The sequence below is a fragment of the Bubalus bubalis genome, chromosome 17, assembly GCF_019923935.1.
Source record: "Bubalus bubalis isolate 160015118507 breed Murrah chromosome 17, NDDB_SH_1, whole genome shotgun sequence".
In the NCBI taxonomy this organism is placed as follows: Eukaryota; Metazoa; Chordata; class Mammalia; order Artiodactyla; family Bovidae; genus Bubalus; species Bubalus bubalis.
In genome coordinates, this window is record NC_059173.1 from 61,193,698 (window position 1) to 61,218,163 (window position 24,466).

Genomic DNA, 24,466 nt, shown 5'->3' on the forward strand with positions numbered 1-24,466 from the left:
ATGGGACTTCCCTGGTAGTCCAGTGGCTAAGACCCTGTGCTCCCAATGCACAGGGCCAGGGTTCTATCCTTTATCAGGGAACTAAATCCTGCATGCAGCAACTAAGACCTGGGGCAGCCAAATAAATGAATAAATAAAACGATTATGGCAGACATCGTAGATTGGCTGTCCCAGTTACCATTCCCAACACCATCCTCCCTTGACCTGCCTCTAACTTAGAAATTGCCAAAACAGAATATTCATTTTCCCAGCTTCCCTTGAAGCTCACATGGGCTTTTCACGTGGTTTTGCCCACTAGGACAGAAGGAGAATTTTGCAGGGGTGGGGGTTGGGGGAATCCTGGGAAAGTGCTTACCTTCCTCATTAAAAATAAAATATTTCTTTCCCTTGTTTCTGCTGGAATGTGGATGTGTTTCTGGAACTGCACTCGTCATTTTGAGACTGTAAAGCATCTCTTGCATCACCAGGCGGCACCACCATTCTGCTGTGGGACAGAAATAAACCTGTTTCTCTAAACCTTGTAGACCACAGTTCTGTTGTTCACTGCCCAAAGCACTGAGAATAAAAGTAGCTGTTTATCCTCTGATCAAGTCACCATACAGATAAATGTTGGTTATGCCCATTCTCTCTCCCTATGCACTGTCACCAGAAGCTCACGAGGATACAGTGAGGTGAGTCCAAAGTCTACCTGGCATTGAGCATAAATCTAAGCCAATGATGATGTTCCAGAAGGCAGGTTGAAAATCTAAATGATAAGTCCCTCAATGCTCGCTTTCTTATCAGTTCAGTTCAGTCGCTCAGTCGCGTCCGACTCTGCGACCACATGAATCGCAGCACGCCAGACCTCCCTGTGCATCACCAACTCCCAGAGTTCACTGAGACTCACGTCCATCAAGTCAGTGATGCCATCCAGCCATCTCATCCTCTGTCGTCCCCTTCTCCTCCTGCCCCCAATCCCTCCCAGCATCAGAGTCTTTTCCAATGAGTTAACTCTTTGCATGAGGTGGCCAAAGTACTGGAGTTTCAGCTTTAGCATCATTCCTTCCAAAGAAATCCCAGGACTGATCTCCTTCAGAACGGACTGGTTGGATCTGCTTGCAGTCCAAGGGACTCTCAAGAGTCTTCTCCAACACCACAGTTCAAAAGCATCAATTCTTCGGCGCTCAGCCTTCTTCGCAGACCAACTCTCACATCCATACATGACCACTGGAAAAACCATAGCCTTGACTAGACGGACCTTTCTTGGCAAAGTAATGTCTCTGCTTTTGAATATGCTATCTAGGTTGTCATAACTTTCCTTCCAAAGAGTAAGCGTCTTTTAATTTCATGGCTGCAATCACGATCTGCATTGATTTTGGAGCCCAAAAAAATAAAGTCTGACACTGTTTCCACTGTTTCCCCATCTATTTGCCATGAAGTGATGGGACCAGATGCCATGATCTTTGTTTTCTGAATGTTGAGCTTTAAGCCAACTTTTTCACTCTCCTCTTTCACTTTCATCAAGAGGCTTTTTAGTTCCTCTTCACTTTCTGCCATAAGGGTGGTGTCATCTGCATATCTGAGGTTATTGATATTTCTCCCGGCAATCTTGATTCCAGCTTGTGCTTCTTCCAGCCCAGCATTTCTCATGATGTACTCTGCATAGAAGTTAAATAAGCAGGGTGACAACATAAAGCCTTGACATACTCCTTTTCCTATTTGGAACCAATAGTTCACATTTATTGAGTGCTTGGGCTTCCCTGGTGGCTCAGACGGTAAAGTGTCTGCCTGCAGTGTGGGAGACCCGGGTTCGATCCCTGGGTTGGGAAGATCCCCTGAAGAAGGAAATGGCAACCCACTCCAGTACTCTTGCCTGGAAAATTCCACGGACTGAGGAGCCTGGTAGGCTACAGTCCATGGGGTGGCAAAGAGTCAGACACAACTGAGCAACTTCACTTTCACTTTCTACTATATACTAAGCACCCTTGAAGTGTGTCTGTAAATGAATTAACTTATTTAGTGTTTGTAAGAACCCAATGAGGTAAGTATCAAGTTCACAGTCATTTAGAGATGAAGCAATGAAGACACATAATAACTAATTCAAGGTTGCTGCTGCTGCTGCTGCTGCTAAGTCGCTTCAGTTGTGTCCGACTCTGTGCGACCCCATAGACGGCAGCCCACCAGGCCCCTCCGTCCCTGGGATTCTCCAGGCAAGAGCACTGGAGTGGGTTGCCATTTCCTTCTCCAATGCAGGAAAATTCAAGATTACTCAGCTAATAAGAAGCACAACACTATTATCAATATGGCTCAGACTGAACCTACAGCATATATACCCTGAAGAGAAACCAAAAAACAGAAGCAGTAGTGTAACAAATTCAATAAAGAGATTAAAGTGATCCACATTAAAAAAAATTATTAAAAAAGAGAAAGGTGATTCTGCCCACATCACTTAGAGAAAATATCCATTTAAATTAAATAATATTAAATTATTTAAATTTAATATTTAATAAGAATAATAAATATCAATAAGAATAAGGATAACCATTAAATTTTATCAAGGGCTTATTATGTGTCAGTGGAGAAGGAAACGGCAACCCACTCCAGTATTCATGCCTGGAAAATCCCATGGACCGAGGAGCCTGGTGGGCTACAATCCATGGGGTAGCAAAGAGTCGGACACGACTGAGCGACTTCTGTGTGTGTGTGTGTATTATGTGTCAGGCACTTTGCTAATTGTTTTAATGGATCTTTTCTATCACTCAATCCTCCAAACAGTACAGCAGAAATGAGGCAGATAATCTGCTGCCAGCCCCAAAGCCATGCTTCTGCTTCCTCCTTGCTGTCGTAGTCCCAGTATCTTTCCCTGTGTTTCCCACCCTCATGCCAGGAGCTCAGAGAAAATGGTACTTCCTCAAGCCCCAGTGGTGGGAGCTTGACCTCTGTCAATTATCCCTTTTGCCAGCAACTGATTCAAGGCAGGCATATTCTACCTAGAGAAGCGGTAAACCAAGAGAAAGGAGAGGTGGTCTTCTGGGCACTTCCGGGAAAGATTTCCCTCATTGGTCAGAAGATGCATCAACAGGAAATAGCCATGTCAAACCAGGAACTGCAGCCGTCAGCTTGGGACCATTAGTTGAGAAGCCTAGATACCAAGCCGTTTGCTAAGGATGGCAGAGAAGAAGATAGTAAGGAGCTGATCCGCCCCACCGCCCACCCCGGCCCAACCCGACAGTGCTTGCTCACTGTGAGTAAGCCCTAAAACCGCCCTCCCTCTGGATTTCCTCTTCTATGAAATGACAGGTTTTTCACCTTTTACGGTATGCTAAATAGGTCCTATTATTATCTACCCACTTTAGAGAAACTAAGGCATGGAATTCAGAAATCAGTATTCAAACCTAAGCAGTCCGTTTGCAGATCATCAGTGATTTTCTTTAAGAAAAATAATAAAATAAAATACCATCATGTCTTAAATTTGCCAACTTCCTCTGGCTAGTCACAAAAAAACACTTTTTTTTTTGTGGTAACTTTCAACTTTTTACTTTGTTTTGTAGTGTAGTCGATTAACAATGTTGTGGTAGTTTCAGATGAACAGCAAAGGCTCTCAGTCATACATACACATGTATTCATTCTCTCCCCAACCCCCTCCCACCCAGGCTGGCACATAACATTGAGTAGAGCTCCATGTGCTATACAGTAGGTCCTTGTTGGTTATTCATTTTAAATACAGCAGTGTGTACATGACCTTAAGACAGAAAGAGACTCACAGACTTAGAAAATGAACTTATGGTTGTGGGAGGTGGAGGGCAAAGGGAAAGTTAAAAAAAAAAAAAAATTATTTAAATACCCCAGTAAGAAATGTTCAGAAGTGAATGTCTGAGCTATTACCCTGTTAACTTGCCCAGTTGAATTTAGATTAGCAGATCATAAAGTGCCATGAGGAAAAACTTGGACTTCTTTAAATTAGAGCATGAGATCTAAAATCTTCAAGGAATGTGTGTGAGACAATGACCTTCAGAAGAAGTATCCAGATAAAGGTGAAAAGAACTGGGCAGTTTTTCCATGCCCATCATCCACCAAATTCTTCCCTCACACTCCCCATATCCTTTTAAACAATGGAAAACATGAGAAAGTCCCAAAACATGGGAAAATTTAACCTCATCTCTCAATGATTCAGTTCTTCTAGTACTGCTGTGCTTCCCTCCACTTCTCAGCCTAAATCTCATCCCTTCCATGCTGCTGCTACTGCTGCTAAGTCACTTCAGTCGTGTCCGACTCTGTGTGACCCCACAGATGGCAGTCCACCAGGCTCCCCCGTCCCTGGCATTCTCCAGGCAAGAACACTGGAGTGGGTTGCCATTTCCTTCTCCAATGCATGAAAGTGAAAAGTGAAAGGGAAGTCACTCAGTCTTGTCCGACCCTCAGCAACCCCATGGACTGCAGCCTACCAGGCTCCTCCATCCATGGGATTTTCCAGGCAGGAGTACTGGAGTGAGGTGCCATTGCCTTCTCTGATCCCTTCCATAGGGCTGTTTTAAAATCCTCACTTCCCAGATCCCCATCCCCGGCCCACGGTTGGGTTCCCTCTCTGTTTGATTCTGGAAGCATTTCATCTGTGTCATATGTAGAATTTTATCATGTTACCCGGCTTGATATTAATTTTATTTGGATATAGAAGTCTATGCTCAGCTTCTTTTCTCAGACTATAAATGGAATTAAGGGAAGACCTGTGTTTTATTTGTGATTATAATCTCCAGTGTTTCTACAAAATGCTTTGCACTTGGAACCTCAAGGAGTGATTCAAGCTTTTTAAAACTCAAAAATCAGCCTCATGAATCCTCTAGCATCCATGGAGTATCTTTATGAATAAATACATAGTTTATTATTTCTGTAAGGAAGCCATTCATTATTTTCTGATTGATATCTCTGAACTGTTACATTTTTGTTTTAACTTTAGAGATACTAAGGGAGACCAATTTTACAAAATACTATGCTATATAAAATTAGGATTTTCTAAAGACCTGGCCAGCATTTATGCTTCCTCTTTTCCCCTCTTCCTTCCCCTTCCCCTCATCTCTCCATTCAAAGATGCAGAGAAAGGAGACAAGTACTGGTGATGAATAGACGGGATTGAAAGTCCTTTAAGGGCTGTCCTAGGGCAGGTGGTAGAAATCAGCTGTCTCCAGACAGCAGTGTTCTGACAGCACAAAGAGGTTGGGAGAAGTGCTCAACTGTCAAAGGAAATCATTTAAGGAGCACGGGCTCCGATTTCAAACCTGGACAGATGAAGCTTTATGGTCTAATAAAGTCGGCTATCGAAGAGAAAGATCATCACAGTTAATATGTGCAGAGGCAGAAGAGCCTAGCAAGTGATGACAACTAGAGCCGACCTGACCATAAAAAGCAACTTTTCTAAAAACAGTGACCATCAGTCTGGTCAATTTTATAAGTCATATTAAAATCCATTTATATTTTCACACCATAGCATTCATCCACGAACACCATTTCTTCTGGACTTGGAGTCCTAGGGCTTTCATATGCTTCTGCCACTGTGGTCCGTTCCTACTGGCATTGTTGGAGGGTGAGAGGAAAGATCTAGAGAGCACCAGGGAGGAAAACATCTACAAACTGAAATACCCTCTGTGTGTCAGAGGTGTGTACGTGCAATCCTATGGTGTCCATGGTGTCACGGGCTCCATTTCACAGATGACATTGTTGGGCCCATGAGTTCACATGCTTTCACCACAGCATGAATTGTGTGCTGGAAGCATCAGAGCCTCCAGGTAGAGAAGGCCTGGTGACAAATGCAAGGATGATGAGTGCCATTTGCTGAGCAGAGTAATGTATTCAAATGATTCAAGACTTGACAGCCCTGCTTTTGCTATTTGGAAAAAAGTGAAGAAAATAATTCTTATCCAATGTGTACACTTCATGGCAAAACCAGTAAGAGGCCAATGCCAAAAAAAGATCAACTCAAGTCAACAAACAAATATAGCTAGGATAGATGCCACTGGGCCTTAAAATTTTCAGCAAACTCAAACATGCAAATAGAGACCCTTTGGTTAATATTTACCCTTGTCAATAGCAACTCCTAAAGAGTGATGCTGATCAATTACAAGTGTGAACAACTAGAACAGAAGAGATCCAGAGGAGACCTTCAAGACTTACTTCCAAACTAGACAAGCTTGTGGAACCTAAAACAAACCCATCACTTGAGAACAATCTATAGGAAAGTTCATCATTTCTCTAAAGGGGTGGGGTAGGGAAATTATGATTTTTTTCATTTAATAAGAGATCTCTGAAGTGAGAAATAGGCAACATGGAGAAAAGTAAACAGTGTGTTTCATCCATCTAAAAGCCTTTGAGCAAATGAATGGTGATGAAGTTTCAGGGGAGCCATTGGAACTTACAGAAGAGAGGATTGGGTGTGTTCAGTTAAATCAGCAACTCAACAGCCAAGGAAACTGGGGACTCCGAATTTTAAAGTATGAAGAGATGTTGAAATTCACTTAATTCAACCCTTAATTTTATAAAGTTTGAGGCCACAATCCAGAGATGGTTCTAGAATAACAAATTCTTCACGCCTTGGCCAGTGTTCTCCTATGCGACAAGCTTCTATAATACATCCGTTATACTTGGTTATAAAATACATACAACATAATAAACTATATACTCACTCTCCAAAAGTGGCTGTAGATTAGAACAAAAATTTCCTCAAGCTTCCCTAGGCCCAGATCGGAGCTGCCTTCAACATGCAAATAATGTATTATGAATACCAAAATGAGGTTATTCTAAAAGAGAACTCCAGAGCACGTTTAAATATCATCAAAAAGTGCACAGAAAATATGCCAGAAGATAGATTCTTAATCTTTAAATAAAATATTGGTCCCTCTGCAACAGAAATAGAATTCACAATTTTCTTTACTCTTGCTCAAGAAAAAAATAGAAAAATCCTAGAGAATTTGGGAGATCGGATGCAAAATAAAGGCAAATTCAATTCTCCGAATTCTCAGTTCCTCACTAGAGGAGGGAAGTTTCTTCACACTTAGGTGAGTTAAGGACAAATAAAAGGAAGTATTACTTTATAAGAAAATAATAAACCCATGGAGCTCATTACCACAAAAGAGGTACAGGCAAGGAATATAAATGGATTCATAAAGGTTTTGACCAAATTTATGAATGTCAGAGCCATAAATGGCTACTGAGAGTACACCTAACCTTTAAGGTTAATGTCAGGGAGGAAAACCATGTCCTTTCCTGGCAAATCCCTTGAGGCCTCTGTTGTCGACACTAGACTGGGTTGGATAGAACAGCCGGCTTGCCCAGCAGAATTGTTCCTAAATTCATTTTAACAGATTGGGTATCTGGGCCCATGAATGCCCATTTCTTCAACAGAAACATAAATGAAAAATGTTCCATTTTAAACAGGAAGCTTAATGAAATATTGCTGTTAGACTTTACCATTTAGGTAACCAGAGTTAAACAAGAGGAAAGACTTGAGTTTGAGGGAACCAGAAAGAAGCCCAGGTTCAAAGCCAGACTGTATGGGATGGGCCCTCATGCACATTACTGACCTTTCTGGGCTTCACTTTCTCACTTGTGAAATGAGGAGCATCACATCTGTGTAATAGGCATTGGGTCAAGACTTGTATGAGAAAATGCTCTGTAAACTGAAAACAGTACGTGTTATTACAGGAGGGGTAGTCAGTTTGGAGTACATCTCAGTCATCTGAGCAGAGGGTTTGTGAAATACATGAAGACAGTAATCCTTGCTTCATTTAAGAGAATTGACGAGCATATACAAAAAGTTCTCAAGACACAAGTCAAATGGAACTCCCTCAGGCAGAGTTTATTTTATAAAAAAATATTTATTTATGTTAGTATTTATTTTGGCTGTGCTGAGTCTTCGTTGCTGTGCACAGATTTTTCTAGTTATGCCAAGCGGGGGCTACTCCCCAGTTGCAGCGTGTCAGCTTTTCTTTGCAGGGGCTTCTCTTGCTGTGGCTTGCAGGCTCTAAGTACTTCAGTAGCTGTGGCCAGGGGCTCAGTTGCCCCCAGGCGTGTGGAATCTCCCCACACCAGGGACTGAACCCACGTCCCCTGCATTGGCAGGCAGATTCTCAACCACTGGACCACCAGGGAAGTCCCAGTGATCCATTATCCTCTAAATTTTCAAAAAACTCTAGTCATATCTCGGATAGAGCACTCGAATTATTTATCTGCTTACTCACCTGCGTCATTTACCTGTGAGCTCCACTAGAATAGAGACATTGTTTTATTAATCTCTGATCCCTGCTATTTATTATAGCCCTGGTATATATTTGCCAATGAATATACATTGAATAAATTCTGTAATGTGTGACTAATCCTTTTATTTCTACTTCACAATAGTGAGGACAAGAAATTATCCAACTATAACATACAATAAATAGACAGTGGCTAAGGTAAAAGCATCTATTACTGCTTATTGACTATGCCAAAGCCTTTGACTGTGTGGATCACAATAAACTGTGGAAAATTCTGAAAGAGATGGGAATACCAGACCACCTGACCTGCCTCTTGAGAAACCTATATGCAGGTCAGGAAGCAACAGTTAGAACTGGACATGGAACAACAGACTGGTTCCAAATAGGAAAAGGAGTACGTCAAGGCTGTATATTGTCACCCTGCTTATTTAACTTCTATGCAGAGTACATCATGAGAAATGCTGGACTGGAAGAAGCACAAGCTGGAATTAAGATTACTGGGAGAAATATCAATAACCTCAGATATGCAGATGATACCACCCTTATGGCAGAAAGTGAAGAGGAACTAAAAAGCCTCTTGATGAAAGTGAAGAGGAGAGTGAAAAAGTTGGCTTAAAGCTCAACATTCAGAAAACGAAGATCATGGCATCTGGTCCCATCACTTCATAGGAAATAGACGGGGAAACAGTGGAAACAGTGTCAGACTTTATTTTTTTGGGCTCCCAAATCACTGCAGATGGTGACTGCAGCCATGAAATTTAAAGACGCTTACTCCTTGGAAGGAAAGTTATGACCAACCTAGATAGCATATTCAAAAGCAGAGACATTACTTTGCCAACAAAGGTTCATCTAGTCAAGGCTATGGTTTTTCCTGTGGTCATGTATGGATATGAGAGTTGGACTGTGAAGAAGGCTGAGCACTGAAGAATTGATGCTTTTGAACTGTGGTGTTGGAGAAGACTCTTGAGAGTCCCTTGGACTGCAAGGAGATCCAACCAATCCATTCTGAAGGAGATCAACCCTGGGATTTCTTTGGAAGGAATGATGCTAAAGCTGAAACTCCAGTACTTTGGCCACCTCATGCGAAGAATTGACTCATTGGAAAAGACTCTGATGCTGGGAGGGATTGGGGGCAGGAGGAGAAGGGGACGACAGAGGATGAGATGGCTGGATGGCACCACTGACTCGATGGACGTGAGTCTGAGTGAACTCTGGGAGTTGGTGATGGACAGGCAAGACATGAATTGCAGGATAGTGAAATCTTTACTAAATTCATTTAGTAACTTGAAATCCTAAAATTATATTGCTAAAAACACAGTTTGTACTTTATAAAAATAAGATAAATATAATTTTTGGCCATAGCTTCAAATCTTAGGTGAGTACAAGATTGCAGATAGTCTGATCACTACCATCATGTTCAAAGAGAAAACTTCTGATCTCATTACCCGCAGAATTTAATAAAAAGATCAAATCAGTGTGAAAATGCAGACCTTGTACTCAGTTTGTGACATAAACCAACAGTTTCATATATTTAGATCTTTTTAAATATTCAGGAAATATTTTCCTCTCCCTCATAAAGTTAGAAGTTCAGTTCACTTCAGTCAGTCATGTCAGACTCTTTGCAAACCCATGGACTGCAGCACACCAGGCCTCCCTGTCCATCACCAATTCCCAGAGCTTGCTCAAACTTATGTCCATAGAGTCAGTGATGCCATACTACCATCTCATCCTCTGTCATCCCCTTTTCCTCCTGACTTCAATCTTTCCCAGCTTCAAGGTTTTTTCCAATGAGTCACCTCTTCATATCAGGTGGCCAAAGTATTGGAGCTTCAGCTTCAGCATCAGTCTTTTCAATGAATATTCAGGACTGATTTCCTTTAGGTTGACTGGTTGGATCTCCTTGCAGTCCAAGGAACTCTCAAGAGTCTTCTCCAACACCACAGTTGAAAAGCATCAGTTCTTCAGTGCTCAGCCTTCTTTACGGTTCAACTCTCTCATCCATAGATGACTACTGGAAAAAGCATAGCTTTGACTAGACGGACCTTTGTTGGCAACGTAATGTCTCTGCTTTTTAATATGCTGCCTGGGTTGGTCATAGCTTTTCCTCCAAGTACCAAGTGTCTTTTAATTTCATGGCTGCAGTCACTATCTTCAGTGATTTTGGAGCCTAAGATAATAAAATCTGTCACTGTTTCCATTGTTTCCACATCTATTTGCCATGCAATGATGAGACCAGATGCCATGATCTTAGTTTTCTGAATGTTGAGCTTTAAGCCAGCTTTTTCACTCTCCTCTTTCACTTTCATCAAGAGGCTTTTTAGTTCCTCTTCACTTTCTGCCATAAGGGTGGTGTCATCTGCATATCTGAGGTTATTGATATTTCTCCTGGCAATCTCGATTCCAGCTTGTGCTTACTCCAGCCCAGCATTTCACATGATGTACTCTGCATAAAAGCTAAGTAGGCAGTGTGACAATATACAGCCTCGATGTATTCATTTCCCAATTTGAAACCAGTCCATTGTTCCATGTCCGGTTCTAACTGTTGCTTCCTGAACTGCATACAGATTTCTCAGGAGACAGGTAAGGTGGCTGGTATTCCCATCTCTTCAAGAATTTTCCACAGTTTGTTGTGATCCACACAGTCAAAGGCTTTAGCATAGTCAATGAAACAGAAGTAGATGTTATTCTGGAACTCTCTTGCTTTTTCTATGAAACAAGGGATGTTGGCAATTTGGTCTCTGGTTCCTCTTCCTTTTTTTAATCCAGCTTGAACATCTGGAAGTTCTTGGTTCATGTACTGTTGAACCCTAGCTTGGAGAATTTTGAGCATTACTTCAGAGAATTTTGAGCGTTAATTTGCTAGTGTGTGAAATGAGTGCAATTGTGTAGTAGTTTGAACATTCTTTGGCATTGCCTTTCTTTGGGATTGGAATGAAAACTGACTTTTTCCAGTCCTGTGGCTACTGCTGAGTTTTCCAAGTTTGCTGGCATATTGAGTGCAGCATTTTCACAGCATCATCTTTTAACAGTTGAAATAGCTCAACTGGAATTCCATCACCTCCACTAGCTGTGTTTGTAGTAATGCTTCCTAAGGGCCACTTGACTTTGCACTCTAGGATGTCTGGCTCTAGATGAATGATCATAACATCGTGGTTATCTGATTCATTAAGATCTTTTCTGTATAGTTCTTCTGTGTATACTTGCCACCTCTTTTAATATCTTCTGCTTCTGTTAGATCCACATTGCTTCTGTCCTTTATTGTGCCCATCTTTGCATGAAATGTCCCCGTGGTATCTTTAACTTTCTTGAAGAGATCTCTAGTCTTTGCCATTCTATTGTTTTCCTCTTTTTGTTTGCATTGATCACTGAGGAAGGCTTTCTTGTTTCTCCTTGTTATTCTTTGGAACTTTGCATTCATATGGGTATATCTTTCCTTTTCTCCTTTGCTTTTCACTTCTCTTCTTTTCTCAGCTATTTGTAAGGCCTCCTCAGACAGCCATTTTACCTTTTTGCATTTCTTTTTCTTGGGGATGGTTTTGATAATCACCTACTATACAATGCTATGAACCTCTGTCCATAGTTCTTCAGGCACCTGTCTATGAGATCTAATCCCCTGAATCTATTTGGCACTTCCACTATATAATCATAAGGGATTTTATTTAGGACATACCTGAATAGTCTAGTGGTTTTCCCTACTCTCTCTCAATTTAAGTCTCATTTTGCAATAAGGAGTTCATGATCAAAGTCACAGTCAGCTCCCAGTCTTGTTTTTGCTGACTGTATAGAGCTTCTCTATCCTTGGCTGCAGAGAATATAATCAATCTGATTTCTCTATTGACCATCTGGTGATGTCCATGTATGGAGTCTTCTCTTGTGTTGTTGGAAGAGGGTGTTTGCTATGACCACTGCATTCTCTTGGCAAAACTCTGTTAGCCTTTGTGCTGCTTCATTTTGTACTCCAAGGCCAAATTTGCCTATTACTCCAGATATCTCTTTGAGTGTTTGAGTGTCTTCTGTGAAGGCATGGGTCAGCAGTGGCCTACTGCAGGGTCAGGGGCTCTTGCTGCAGCAGGCCTGGGATGCACGGCCTATGGCATAGGTCCTCTTGAAGGAGGTCACCATTAGCCCCACCTTAGAGCCACCGAGCATACAACCTACAAACTGGAGAACAATTAACCAAAGAAGTTCTCACACTGTTACGAAAGTCTAGGGCCCACAACAGATTTCCCAACCTGGTTTTCTGGCAAAGGGACTCAGAACCCCCAGGGAATCTGACTTTGAAGGCCAGAGGGATTTGATTATAGAACTTCCACAGGACAGCAAAACTTCCACAGTAACTGGGAATCTGACTCTTGTAGGGCACAAACAAAACCTTGTGTACCCCAGGACACAGGAGAAAGGAACAGTGATCCCATAAGAGACTGAGCCAGACTTTCCTGTGCATGTCCAGGAGTCTCTGGTGGAGGCATGGGTTGACAGTGGCCTGCTATGGGGTCAGGGACACTGAATACAACAGTCCTAGGAGCTGTGACATGCTTGCAAGAGTCCTTCTGAAGGAGGTCACCATTACTGCCATTACCACTGCCACGGTTTGGCCTCAGGAAAAACTACAGGGAGGGAAAACAGCCCTGCCCATCAACAGAGAATTGGATTAAAGATTTACTGAGCATTGCCTTGCCTATCAGAACAAGACCCAGATTCCCTAGCAACCAGTCCCTTCCATCAGGAAGCTTCCATAAGCCTCTTATCTTTATCCATCAGAGGGCAGATAGAATGGAAACCACCATCACAGAAAACTAACCAAACTGACCACTTGGATCACAGCCTTGTCTAACTCAATGAAACTACGAGTCATACTATTTAGGGTCACCTAATATGGACGGGTCATGGTCGAGAGTTCTGACAAAATGTGGTCCACTGGAGAAAGGAATAGCAAGCCACTTCAGTATTCTTGCCTCGAGAACCCCATGAACACTATGAAAAGGCAAAAAGATATGACACTGGAAGATGAACTTTCCAATATGCTACTAGAGATGAGTGGAGAAATAACTCGAAAAAGAAAGAAGAGTTGGAGCCAAATCTAAAACAACGCCCAGCTGTAGATGTGATGTGATGGAAGTAAAGTCCGATGCTGTAAAGAACAATATTGATCAGTTCAGTTCAGTTGCTCAGTCGTGTCCGACTCTTTGCAACCCCATGAATCACAGCATTCTAGGCCACCTTTGTCCATCACCAACTCCCAGAGTTCACCCAAACTCATGTCCATCGAGTCAGTGATGCCATCAAGCCATCTCATCCTCTGTTGTCCCCTTCTCCTCCTGCCCCCAATCCCTCCCAGCATCAGGGTCTTTTCCAATGAGTCAACTCTTTGCATGAGGTGGCCAAAGTATTGGAGTTTCAGCTTCAGCATCAGTCCTTCTAATGAATACCTAGGACTGATCTCCTTTAGGATGGACTGGTTGGATCTTCTTGAAGTCCAAGGGACTCTAGGAATCTGAAATGTTAGGTCCATGAATCAAGGTAAATTGGAAGTGGTCCAACAGGAAATGGCAAGAGTGAACATTGACATTTTAGGAATCAGTGAACTAAACGGACAAATTTAATTCAAATGACCATTATATATACTACAGTGGGCAAGAATCCCTTAGAAGAAATGGAGTAGCCCTCATAGTCAACAAAAGAATCCGAAATGCAGTACCTGGGTGCAATCTCAAAAATGACAGAATGATCTCTGTTCTGTTTCCAAGGAAACCATTCAATATCACAGTAATCAAAGTCTATGTCCCAACCACTAATGCTGAAGAAGCTGAACAGTTCTGTGAAAATGTCTAAGACCTTCTAGAACTAACACACACATACACACACACAAAGTTAGAAGGGCAAATGCAAAATTAAATAAATATGCATGCTTACAATATCAAAAAGAATTATATACTATGACCAAATGGGATATATCCCAGGTAAGCAAGGCTGGTTCAACATTCCAAAATCAGTTGGTATAATTCATCACATTGATAGGCTAAAAATGAAAAATCACATGATCATATCAGTAAATTTTGACAAAATATAACACCCATCATGATTTTAAAAACTCTCAGCAAGGTAGGAATATAGTGGAACTTCCTCAACTTGATCTAAAACATTTACAAAATACCTACCTCTAACATTATACATAATGATGAAAAATTAGAAACTTTCCCACTAAGATCAGGAAAAGTGAGAACGTCCCCTCTCACCACTCGTTTTCAATATTGTACTAAAAGCCCTAGCTAATGCAATAAGACAAGAAAAGATACACAGATTAGAAAAGAAGAAATAAAATTATCTTTGTTCATAGATGACATGATCGTCTATGTATTAATAGAAAATTTGGAAGACTCAACAACAAAAAATTCCTGGAACTAACAAGGGCTTATAGTCCTTCTATTCAGGATAGAATACAAGGTTAATTTATAAAAGTTAATTGCTTTCCTGTATATGAGCAATGAACAAGTAGAATCTGAAATTTAAAACAAAATACCATTTACATTACCACTCTAAAAAAGGGAGATACTTAGGTATAATGCTAGGAAAATAGGAATAATAACTATATTTGAAAAACTGTAAAACTCTGATAAATGAAATCAAAGCCCTAAACAAATGAAGAGATAGTCTATATTCACGGATAAGGAGATTCAAGATGTCATTTCTTCCCGACTTGATCTATAGATTCAATGCAACCTCAATCAAAATTCCAGCTATTTTGTGGATATCAACAAATTGATTCTAAAATCTGTATTAAAGATAAAAGACGCAGAAGAGCCAACCCAATAGTGAAGAAAAACAAAGTTGGAGGATCGACATTGCTCAGCTTCAAGACTTACTAAAAAGCGACAGTATTGAAACAGTGCGCTGTTGGTGAGAGGACAGACGGACAGATGAATGGACCAATAGAGAGCAAGCTAGAACCCCATAAGATGGCAATTGACCTTTGACAAAAGAGCAGAGTAGTACAACGGGGCAAAGATAGGCTTTTCAACCATCTGTGCTGGAACAACTGGACATCCACATACAAAAAGATAGATCTAGATACAGACCTTATAGCCCTCACAAAACTTAATTTCCAATGGATCACAAATCTAAACAAAACTTCTAGAAGATAACAGCTAGGTTTTCTCGATGACCTTGAGTATGGTGATGACTTGTCAGCTACAACATCAAAGGCATGGTCTGTGAAATAATTAACAAACTGGACTTTATTAAAATGAAAAACTTCTGCTCTGTGAAAGAAACCATCATGAGAACAAGATGACAAACCACAGATTGGGAGAAAATATTTACAAAAGGCACATCTGATAAAGGACTGTTATTTAAAATGTACAAAAAACGTCTAAAACTCAAGAATAAGAAAACAAACAGCCCAATTTAAAAAATGAGTCAAATAGCTGAACAAACACTTCACCAAAGAAGATATACAGATGGCAAGTAGGCATAGAAAAAGATGCTCCACATCATATGTCATCAGGGAAAAGCAAATTAAAACAACAATAAGATCCAGGTGCACACCTATTAAAATGGCCAAAAATCTACAACACTGGCAATACCAAATGCTGGTGAGGATGTGGCCCAACAAGAACTTTCTTTCATTGCTGGTAGAAATGCACAATGGTACAGACATTTAGAAGGCAATTTTGCAGCTTCTTACAAAACCGAACATACTCTTAGTGTACAATCCAGTACATTCTTGGCATTTACCAAAAGGGGTTGAAAAGTTTTGCCTATTATACAGAGTGAAGTAAGCCAGAAAGAAAAACACCAATACAGTATACTAACGCATATATATGGAATTTAGAAAGATGGTAACAATAACCCTGTATACGAGACAGCAAAAGAGACACTGATGTATAGAACAGTCTTTTGGACTCTGTGGGAGAGGGAGAGGGTGGGATGATTTGGGAGAATGGCATTGAAATATGTATAATACCATATATGAAACGAGTCGCCAGTCCAGGTTCGATGCACGATACTGGATGCTTGGGCTGGTGCACTGGGACGACCCAGAGGGATGGTATGGGGAGGGAGGAGGGTTCAGGATGGGGAACACATGTATACCTGTGGTGGATTCATTTTGATATATGGCAAAACCAATACAATATTGTAAAGTTAAAAAATAAAATAAAATTTAAAAGAAAAAAAAGAAAAGTTTTGCCTATACCAAAACCTGCACACCGATATTTAGGGCAAACTTAGAAGCAATCAAAATGTCTTTCATTAGGTAAATAGATATGTAAAGTGTAATACATCTAGACAATGAAATATTACTCAGCACTAGAAAGAAATGAAGCTGGAGCTCCAATACTCTGGCCACCTGATGCGAAGAGCTTACTCATTAGGAAAGTCCCTGATGCTAGGAAAGATTGAAGGGAGGAGGAGAAGGGAACAACAGAGGATGAGATGGTTGGATGGCATCACTGACTCAATGGACATGAGTTTGAGCAAGCTTCAGGAGATGGTGAAGGCCAGGGAAGCCTGGAGTGCTGCAGTCCATGAGGTTGTAAAGAGTCAAACACAACTGAGTGACTGGACAACAACAAGAAAGACATGAGCTATCAAACCATGAAGGTCAAGAAGGAAACTTAAACACATACTACTAAGTGAAAGACGCCAATCTGAAATGACTGGGTACCATAAAATTCCAACATTCTGGAAATAGGCAAAAGTATGGAGACAGCAAAAGAATCAATGGTGGCAGGAACTGAAGGTAGGGGAGTAGAGAGAAATTAGTAGGCAGAGCGCAGAGGATGTGAAGGGCAGTGACAATCTCTGTATGATATTATGATGATGCATACATGTCATTATACATTTGTCCTAACCCATAGAATGTACAAGCCCATGAGTGAAACATCATGCAAACTACAGATTTTGGGTGAGCATAAGTTGTATAGGTTCATTCATGATAACAAATGTACCACTCTGGGGGAGGATGTTGATAAGGGTGGAGGCTACACACGTTTATCGGGTACATGGAAAATCTCTGTATTCTCAATTTTGCTGGGAACCTAAAACAGCAAAAAAAAATTGTCTTAAAAAATTTTTTAATTAAAAATTAAGTCTTACATAGATAAATAAGCAAGCATGCATATGGATGTGCATGTATATAGATGTGCATATATACAGATGTGTGTGTGTGTGTGTAAAATCCTTTTCTCACTTAACAGCAGTGGAAAAGATAAGAGTTGAAGTGGTCAACAGGCCACTGGACACCAGCGTTTTCTTCCCTGTGCCCAGGGGCCAACTCAGCCCATCACTGCCTTTGCCAGGTCCATCTCAGGGCAGTTTTACTCAACACATTCCATTCTGCAGTTGAAGCGCTTGTTGCAAAGCTGACCCTCAGCTCCTCTAAATTCTGAAATGCTATCCACTAATATGAATGACATTTCCTTGTCAAAGCACCTGTAGTGAACACTTATTTTGTATCTACTCTTCCTTAGCTTATCTATAGCCAGACTGAATTTGCCTCCCTCAAATTTCAGGCCTTTTATTTCCCAAGCCTAAATTTACATGGATAGTTAATAATATCATGGCTTATTCTGACCAAGAACATATATAACATATATATATATATATATACACACACACACATAGCTTCCACATCTCTGCATCACACTAACCTTATTGTCATTATTTCCCGCTGTCAATCTCATATTGGAAAAGGCGACATTGTTCTACTTATCATGGTGGAGTTTATTCTGCAAATTTTCGGTTTCTTAGGTGTTTCGTGAATGGTTATGCTTATCTCATGTGTGCTCCCGGGCATCTCCAGGGCTCTGCATTTAACTTCGTACTTCTAAAAGCATCTGAACAGAGATAATATTAATGTTATTGCAACAGACAGGCAGAGCCTCATTTCTCTCTTCTTTGACTGAAAATGCCTCTTCATAGTGAGAATATGCAGACATTGGCATTTGTGTGTGAGGTCTGAATGTGTATAGGTCCAGCTCCTGGCAGCAGGAAGAAGTTAAGACACAACTGCCAGATGGTTTGTTTGATTTTTTTTTTAATTACCAGTCAAAAGTGACTGGTGATCCACAACCTTTAAACCTATTTTCCCAAAGGCTCCTCTATTCTGAAGCTGGGAAAAACTGAATTCACTCTCAGTTCTGAGATGGAGTTGCTTGCAAGGGTGGATGACTCGAAGATCACTTAGCTCCCAAAATAGCTACTTAACTAGACATATTGGGTGTTTTAAATATTCAAATTTTTTGAAGACCTAATTTAGAATTCAGGGTAGGAAGGTAGAAAAATGATTGGATTTGAAGTTAAATTCCAGTCTCTACTACTAACTAGTATCTCTAATCTATCCCTAAGTCTCAGTCTACTCCTCTGTATAATGGCCATAAAAACATCTGCTCTGACTAGGTCATTGTCATAGAGTTGTTTAAATATCTAGAAATAAAAATGCATGGGAATGAACTCTAAACCATCCAGTGTTTGGAATCTAACTTGTTATAATACTAAAACAGAGGTTCCTGGAAAAGTAACAAGTTAAAGAGAGCCTATCCATGGCTCTGGTAGAATTTGCAGCCTGGGGTTCCTTAGATCACTCAAGTTGCGACTTTCATTTTGTTCATTTGTCTGTTAGCTTAATTTTCCATGTATTTTCTTATTCTTATCCCCAAACAATTCAATCCTAAACAGAGTTGTCTTACAATAATTCATACTATTTAGGAAAAAAAAATTTGGAACAGTACAATGGTAAATTATTTTAGAAATTTTCACCATGTGCATTGGCAACAAGAATTGCAGTAGAAAATAAGTTATTGCCATCACATTTAAGTAACAGTGATGGTCATGCTGAAGCAATACTGGTTCTTCAGGGTTTTCACAAGGGGCTGAGTGGTCCTGGGCTGCCCACTGAGAATGCCCCCTTCCCACTAGCCTCCTATTTGCCACTGGAACTGCCGACAGAAAGCTCTTTGAGGTCTTCTCTCTAGCTGACTTCTGGGGAATCAGCTCGTGCCCCATGCCCAGTAGAAATGGGTTGAAAACTTGTTGCATGGATGAGTGAGGCAACACATCTCTTCTCCTTAAATACCCACAAATTAAGGCACTTCTGGTGGGACCGAGAGAGGGAGTCAGATTCTGCACCTGATCACGGCTAAACCCAACATCCTCAAATGCCTGTGTATGGCTTTTTCTTGAGATATATTCTAATAATAAATGAAGTGGACTGTCTACTGCTCTGAGCAATCCTGTTCTCAACCTGAATTTCTCTAACACCTCTATATCACAGACTGGAACAGCAGCATTTAGAAACATTTTAAAAGCGGAGAGCTAGCAAGTACCTTACAGAGGTCTACGGACTAGTACGCACAGCAGTAAAATATTTTTAGGTCTTTATTTCTAGGTTATTATTCCATCTCAAACAGAAGTAGTTCACATTTTAGCAGAAGACTGCTATAACCACAAAGTGAAACTACATGTCTATAATCTTTAACTGTGTTCATTACTAGGAAGTAATGGATGTATAATTCCCTGGAGGAGGAAATGGCAACCCACTACAGTATTCTTGCCTGGGAAATCCCACGGACAGAGGAGCCTGGCAGACTACAGTCAGCGCGGTCACAAAGAGTCTGACACAACTGTACGACTGAGCACCCACGCATTTAAAATCTCCACGATACTGGGTAGTCATGAACATGAAACTACGAAGTTATAGCATAAAATAAATTAGGCCCTGAGCACACTCAAATTTCAATTAAAAACATATAGTCAGCAAGAGACACTGTTCCAGAACTGTATTTCTTTATTTGATCTTTCACCATTCAAACTATGCAGCCTATTTCTGTGCTACAAAACCTGGGACTAATTGAAGAAGAATGTGCAGTATTGAAGTCACAAGAATCAGAGTCAAAATATCTAGGCTCCATTCCAAAGTGGATGAGTTGCTAGTCACGTGATCTGGGACAAGTCACTTTGGTCTCCCAGACTCAGCCCATTGGTCTTTACGTTTGAATTTCCTGAGCTGTCGTGGGGATGAAAAATGTTGACGACAGAAAATGTAAATCTTTATAAACTCTGAGTTCTCATTCTGCTAGGAGTGGATTGAAATCAGGAACTGTTTTGTTTTTTTTTTGGTGGGGGGAGTTATTTTATTCTTTTTGATGGCAGACCTCCTCACCGATACTTTTATTTTAATGACTATTATTGCAATAAACAATTATGACCCCACACTCTGAGATCTTTGGAACAAAATGACCCACCACAGTGGCAAAGCCTTCTCTTCAAGTGTATATTATTTTATCACTAAGCTTTCTTAGGCACTTGATAAAAGTAACTTCAGGCACACTTTAGTTAGGAGGACATGCTGTGACAGAAGCAATAACAAACCAAATTTTAAAATCTGGGTATGGAGTGATGGGTGGCCTCCCTGCTTGTATGTTCAGAGACGCTGAAAGCCCAGCAAATGTGGGAAGGGCCAGCTGCTTTCTGAGGTGACTGCTCCGCCGAGGTACCTCGAGCAACACCATCTCATGTGAAATTCTTTTCATCTTCCCTCTGCGCTCCTGTGCAAACCAGGAGGATTTCTGAGAGGCACCGAGATTCTCAGTCATTGCAGCAAAGCTGCTTTCTGGCTTGAGCTCATGAGAGGAAGGGCAATTTCATGTTAAGCATACACAGGATGGCAGGGAAGGAGAGAGCCGATAGCCCCGAATACATATGCAAATTCTCCCTTGGACACTTGCATTTCACTATCTTGTACCAAGTTAATGGAAACCAAGGAACTACCTTTCCAGAATCGTCACCCCCTTTAATCCTTAATAACCAAATAAAAATGGGCAGCCTGTATTCGGGAGCAGCTCCAGCAAGCAGATCTCCAGGAAACAAGGCTCCCTACAGACTTCCCCTTGATCTTAAAGCTTAACTTGAAACATTTATATGCACAGAGCACCTGGCCAGGAGATGTGAGGAGGCCTTTTTTTCACCTTGGCTCTATTTCTTTCTTTAATAATAAATTCTCAGGGTTTTTTTTTTCCTTCTTCCTGGAAACTGATTTCATTCGAAATAATGTTTTTTGTTCTTTCTTAATAGTTTGAGAAAAGCAAGACCAAGTTGAACCCCACCCCCCATTAACACCCAACAGGTTCTCTGCCTGCCCAACAATATCATCTCTGCTTTAGCGAAGATGAAGCAGAAGTCAGAGTGGGTTAATTCCAATCAGGCTGAGAACTTCTTTTGTTTGAATTCAAAGGGCTCAGGTTAGCCTATTATGCAGCTGAATATCACCTGGTTGAACAAATCTTTCTCTCTGACACACCTTGCTGGGTAAAGAGCAGATGAACTCTGATTTCGATAAACTATTCTGAGTGCACCAGTGTTAACAAACAGGTTTCTCTGAATTACGGTCAGATGTTTAACAGAGGATGTAAGCTGGGACTGGACTAAAATGGGAAGGCTCTCTAGGTCACATCCTTAACAAGAATATAATGCACTTGAGCGTGGAAACGTGCCATGGAGTCTGCGCTGTGGTCCTTCTCCCCAGTCAGGTCACATCCACGACAGAAACCCTTCAGTTCTTTAGAAGTGATGCATTTTAATTTTTTTTAAATTTAAAATTTGTCATTTTTTTTTATTGGAGTATAATTGCTTTACAACATTGGGCTACTTTCTGCTGTACAACAAAGTAAACCAGCTATTAATATACGTACATTGTTGGTGTTTAGTCGCTCAATTGTGTCTGATTTCTTTGCAACCCCATGGACTGCAGCCTGCCAGGCTCCTCTGTCCATGGGATTTCCCAGGCAAGAATACGGGAGTGGGTTGCCATTTCCTCCTCCAGGGGATCTTCCCAACCCAGGGATTAAAGCTGCATCTCCTGCAAGTCTCCTGCTTTGCAGGCAGATTCTTTACCGCACATACATTCAAATGTGTTTTTTAAAAGGGGCATCAGTTCATAGGTACTCTCTCCTCTCTTTCTTCTTTCTTTCTCTCCATCCTCATTCCACAAAGTATATTTCAGGAGACTAACCAAGGCACATGATACAAAAGTATACAGTAAATAGTTGAAATTAAAGCCAAGGGAAAAATAGGTCTTTTTACAAAGCCAAAGGAAATATTCCAAAATATGTGAATACAAACCATTCACTCCAGTATGGCTGGTGGAAGGTGAAAGTTACACATCTGACTCTGTGGATGCTGCAACCCTGGTCCAAAGCCCACCATCGCCCCCATCTAACCTCATTCTCCATGGAGAGAGGTACCTTTAAAAAGCAAATCAGATCAGGTCTTAGTCCTGCTGACAGCACATTGATGACTTCCCACTGTATTCAGGATAACGTCAGGATTCCTCTGTGTAGCTCACAGGGCTTCACGACCCAGGTCCTCGCTGCTTTCAACCTCATCCCTCTGGCCACATGGCACCTTGGTCAACAGTCCAGGTATGTCCTTCCTGCAAAGCTTTGCCAGCGAGGCTTTTCTTGAGTGTCCACTGGGTGAACTTACACCCAATCTTCCTCTAGTTCTGGGTTCATCCCAGTTCTGATGCTCCTGAAACCTGCTCTCACCTAACACCCCTCATCTTGGCATCTGTCACATTTTACCATTTACTTAATTGCCTAATTCTGCTGTCTGATAACACACTCTTTGAGAATAGGAACGAGGTATAAGTCGCTCTGTATTTTATTCCCAGAACTTAGCAGAGTGCCTGATGTTTATGGCTTAACTATATGTTATTGTTCATTGCATGAATAAAAAATAATACTCACTGCCATTTATTAAGCATTTACCATGTGTCACAGGTTTCCATGATGGCTCAGTGAGTAAAGAATCTGCCTCCAATGCAAGAGATACAGGAGACATGAGTTCGATTCCTGGGTCAGGAAGATCCCCTAGAGAAGGAAATGGCAATCCACTCCAGTATTCTTGCCTGAAAAATCACATGGACAGAGGAACCTGATGAGCTATAGTCCAAAGGATCAAGAAGAGTCAGACATGACTGAGCGACTAAGCACATAAACACACACACACACACACACACACACGAGCCACAGAGATGCCCTTTGTTTTACCTTTGTTATCACTGTGAAAAAGTCTGTTCTTCACAGTGTCTGTTCTTCAGACAGACATTGTGAAATGTCTGTTCTTCATAGAGAGATTATGAGAATCTTCATTTTACAGGTGAGGAAACCGAGGCTTCCAGTAGTTGAGTGTGGATGCTAAGCCCCCAAACAGGATCTTTCTGGCTGTCAGGTCTGAGCTCTAATCACCATCCTCCACTGTCTTTCTAGTGACAAATGATTGAAAAAGAAACAATCCGTTTATGAGACTCACAGCCTCTGAAAAACACACACCCTAATTGTTGGAGAGAAACATGGCTTTTCCTGGGTTCTAAAACTTTAAAAAATATCTTCCTCTAAGTCATGTCATTCCCCTACATGAAAAAGTTGGCTTAAAACTCAACATTCAGAAAACTAAGATCATGGCATCCAGTCCCATTACTTCATGGCAAATAGATGGGGAACAATGGAAACAGTGACAGACTTTATTTTGGGGGGCTCCAAAATCACTGCAGATGCTGACTGCAGCCATGAAATTAAAAGATGCTTGTTCCTTGGAAGAAAAGCTATGACCAACCTAGACAGCATATTAAAAATCAGAGACATTACTTTGCCAACAAAGGTCCATCTAGTCAGAGCTATGGTTTTTCCAGTAGTCATGTATGGATGTGAGAGTTGGACTATAAAGAAAGCTGAGCACCGAAGAATTGATGCTTTTGAACTGTGGTGTTGGAGAAGACTCTTGAGAGTCCCTTGAACTGCAAGGAGATCCAACCAGTCCATCCTAAAGGAAATCAGTCCTGAATATTCATTGGAAGGACTGATGCTGAAGCTGAAACTCTAATACTTTGGCAAATGATGTGAAGAACTGACTCATTTGAAAAGACCCTGATGCTGGGAAAGACTGAAGTTGGGAGGAGAAGGGGACGACAGAGGATGAGATGGTTGGATGGCATCACCGATTCAATGGACATGAGTTTGAGTAAACCCCTGGAGTTGGTGATGGACAGGGAGGCCTGGCATGCTGCAGTTCTTGGGGTTGCAAAGAGTTGGACACGACTGAGCGACTGATCTGATTGAACTGAAGTCATATCAAGGCATTCCCCAGTGCTCGATTTTTGTGGATGACAACCTGGGGATCCCTAAAGTGAGTAGATAGCAGATTTCATAGAACCTCTTCCTAGACACAGTATAACCCAAGCCAGTGGC

General features: G+C 41.2%; 1 long non-coding RNA gene across 3 annotated transcripts in view; it reads right to left on the minus strand.

The window, feature by feature from the left end:
* LOC123330005 overlaps positions 1-24,466 on the minus strand; it is a 109,297-nt gene that overhangs the window by 35,797 nt on the left and 49,034 nt on the right. The window contains exon 1 of one of the 3 annotated variants that reach the window (XR_006545680.2): positions 356-521. The exons of the other annotated variants lie outside the window; for them this stretch is intronic. This is a non-coding gene — a long non-coding RNA (uncharacterized LOC123330005). Of the gene's footprint in view, positions 1-355; positions 522-24,466 lie in introns of those variants that run through there. 3 annotated transcript variants of the gene reach the window in all.